This window comes from Mesoplodon mirus (genome assembly GCF_964341445.2).
Source record: "Mesoplodon mirus genome assembly, chromosome: 4".
Taxonomy (NCBI): Eukaryota; Metazoa; Chordata; class Mammalia; order Artiodactyla; family Ziphiidae; genus Mesoplodon; species Mesoplodon mirus.
The window spans coordinates 51,295,333-51,298,710 of record NC_138979.1 but is presented as its reverse complement, the minus strand read 5'-3'; the positions used below and the strand labels follow the sequence as shown (position 1 = coordinate 51,298,710).

At 45.0% G+C, this 3,378-nt stretch overlaps 1 pseudogene across 1 annotated transcript; it reads right to left on the bottom strand.

Annotated features, from left to right (window-relative positions):
* Positions 1-1,397: 1,397 nt before the first annotated feature.
* Positions 1,398-2,424, bottom strand: LOC309803510 (ferritin light chain-like; annotated as a pseudogene). Its single transcript has 2 exons — positions 1,800-2,424; positions 1,398-1,616 (listed from the first exon to the last, which is right to left on the bottom strand). The product of its transcript is annotated as a ferritin light chain-like (transcript).
* Between the last annotated feature and the right edge of the window lie 954 nt (positions 2,425-3,378).

Sequence of the window (3,378 nt, the reverse complement as noted above, 5' to 3'; positions counted from 1 at the left end):
CCCTTGTTTCCACTTCAACAGATTCCCTCTCCTTTCTAGGTGATTCAGCACATGAGTGAACGCATGGAATTGTTTCCTCCTTTGCCATAACTAGTATACCCTTGCTTTATCCATGCTTCTGACATCAGTAGCAGACTTTGGTTTGGGATGGCTGCAGACCAGGTGAGATTTCTTCAGTCATTACTTGCCTTGACCTGGTATGCTGACCAGGATCCATGGTCCATGAGGTATGATTATGTTGAGTATACAAGGACATAACATATGAGGAGTATCCATATACAAGGACGTAATATATGAGAAGCCTGACTTGCTTTGGGGCCCCAACTCCATAATCTTCGGGTCATCCTTGTCCAACCAGTTCTGGTAGCTTTGATTTGGGGCATTGCAGCTAGGGCCACGCGTTTGACAACATCCAAGCAAGTCACCTACAGATCATTCAAGTCAGTCCCTGCCCTATGAGTAGCAAAGATAGACAATTTCAACAGATTTCAGAGGCATATAAGTAAAGCGTTTCCTGGAAAAGCATGGTAAAATATGTTGATCTTTACCTGAGTTGGATCATTCACTTATAAGATAAAACTACTCAATTCCAGAAGGCTAAGCTGTAAGTGTTAATAGTTGTCAGTTCACATCTCTGCCCAGAGCCCTCCAAGATCAAATTTAAGTTAACCAAGTAATATCTAATGGGTAACTCCATTTTCAGGACAGAGACTTGATAAAAGGAAATCAATGTGAAAGAACAAAGATTTTTATTATTCTTACTGTCCATTAGTGCTAATCATACATTTGGCACCAGCAAGCCATAAGAGGAGAAATTACCCTCCCTAGGTATGGACTTTTCGTAATGCAGTGAATAGTTGTCTCTAAGAGAGAAAGTGGATGTTTCCCAAATAAATTTAGTCTCAAAATTTCTTTCTAGGATAGACTGATGGTCTCTTGATGTTGCCTTTGCTGGGGGACCAGGAATGATGTTTTGTGCTTGGAACTGTTTTGTCAAAGATAAAGGGAGGACTTGAAAGAGTGTATAGCTCTGTCCTGCCTGCCCAAAACTAAAAGATATTTCTGGGCACATATGTCAGGAAATATGACCTAGAGATGGAGTGCAATCATAAACATTTTTTTAAATTCAAAAACCAGAAAAAATTTCTCTTATTCATTCCCATAACCACTTTTCAAACTAAAATTAATTTGTGTGTGTGTGTTGTAAAAAGTACCTCGATTGGTAAAGGAGCTGAAGTATTATCATTGAAACAGCTCAACCTAGGCTCAAATCTAACATAAAAGAAACCTCACGTTAAAGTATTATTTATCTTCATAATTATTATTTCTAAATGACTTTTAAAGGCTTTTTTTTTTTTTTTTTTTTTTTCTGCAAAAAGCTTTATTGTTTCCATTTGGTCCATGGCATGGGAGAGGGCTCCAGTGTGGTTAACAAGCTGCCTACTGGCTGCAGAGCGGGGCTTCAGGCAGAATCCCTGACACCAGAGGGGCTCCTCAAAGGCCACTGGGCTCCGGAGGCTCCTAGTCGTGCTTGAGGTTGAGCCTTTCGAAGAGATACTCGCCCAGCCCAGCCTTGGGACCAGCAGCCTGCGGAGGTTGGTCAGGTGGTCACCCATCTTTTTTTTTTTTTTTTTTCGGTACGCGGGCCTCTCACTGTTGCGGCCTCTCGCGTTGCGGAGCACAGGCTCCGGACGCGCATGCTCAGCGGCCATGGCTCACGGGCCCAGCCGCTCCACGGCATGTGGGATCTTCCCGGACCGGCCCTGCATCGGCAGGCGGACTCTCAACCACTGCGCCACCAGGGAAGCCCCACCCATCTTCTTGATGAGTTTCACCTCCTCATCTAGGAAGTGGCTCTCCAGAAAGTCGCAGAGGTGGGGGTCTGCGCGGGCACAAGCCAGGGCATGCAGATCCAGAAGGGCCTGGTTGAGGTTCTTCTCTATGTTAATGGCGGCTTCCATAGCGTCCTGAGTTTTACCTCACTCATCTTGAGATGGCTTCTGCAAGTCCTGGAAGAGGGTGCGGCCGCCGCGTTGGTTTTGCATTTTCAAGAGACGCTCGGTGCTCTCGTGCTTCTCTTCGGGCCAATTCGCGGAAAAAGTGGCCCACGCCCTCCAGAGCCACATCGTCGCGGTCGAAATAGAAGCCCAGAGAGAGGTAGGTGTAGGAGGCCCGCAGATGCATGTTGACCAGGCGGTTGACGGCGGCCTCCACCTCGGTGGAATAATTCTGACGAATCTGGGAGCTTATGGTTGATCGGTAATAAGGAGTTCGGCTCAAAAAATGGTGTTGGCTGGTCCCGGTGACCGAGGATAGCTGAGTGGCTGACTCCGAAGGTTGGAGGGTGGTCGGAGGCTGGAGGAAAGGGCGACCCTGGGTCTGTTCCGTCCTAACACTGTTGAAGCAAGAGACAGATCTGGGGAATCGCCGAGCGCAATCCTTTTAAAGGCTTTTTAATGCAATTAAAAATGTTTGATTGTCGTAATGTTGCTAATGTTTTGATGCCTTCCTAGTGTTGTCCTTGGTCCCTGCAACCCTGGCACATAATTTATTTCTCTTTTGAGTGAACCTTAAGCATTAGTGTCCATTAAGAATTTTTAAAACAAAGTCCAGAGATTACTTGGAGCACTTTCAATAATATGTACTGATTATCATTAATAGCTCTTTTGTCCTAGACAAGGACATTGTTTTGTAACATCATTTTGTTTGGCGAGGCCCTATTCGGGCTGTGTTCCTGATCTGAATCCTGCACTGATTCTCTCCTTGACAGTGTGGAATAGAGCAAGCTCATGGGACAAGTCAGGACTGGGGCCAGCGGGGACAGAGGCCAGCACAAAGTGATACGTTTTCTTTATGAAACAATTGTTAGCCATTCACAAAAAAAAAAAGCCTACATGCTGGGCCTTGATTCTTATCTCATGTTCTTACGCTGCATATAAATTGCTGTTTTAACTACCAGCTCCTTACAATGCGGAAGTGAAAGAGAAGGACAGGAGGGAACAGGTGGATGCAGATGATCTCAACCTTATCACTGTGTTTGTTGGTTTTATGGCAGGAGGGGGGTCTAATCTTCCAGATTTTAGCCTGAAAGTTCTGCCCTTGCTCTCAAACTTTTATTTACCAGATTATCTGCCTCTGTAACAGCAGGGCTCTAATTAATGGGTATTGCCTGTCTTCACCCAAGGGGTAGCTCTCTGTTTATCCAGTGCAAAGTATCTGCAATTAGAAACATCTTTAAAAGGAAAGAGACACTCTGCTATGTGTCCCACGTGAATGGCCTTATTTAAGTCTTACTATAAACCTAGCACTGAGAATTTTATCCCCATTTTATGGATAAGAAAACAGAGGTTCAAGAGTGGTTAAGCCATTCTCCCAAGA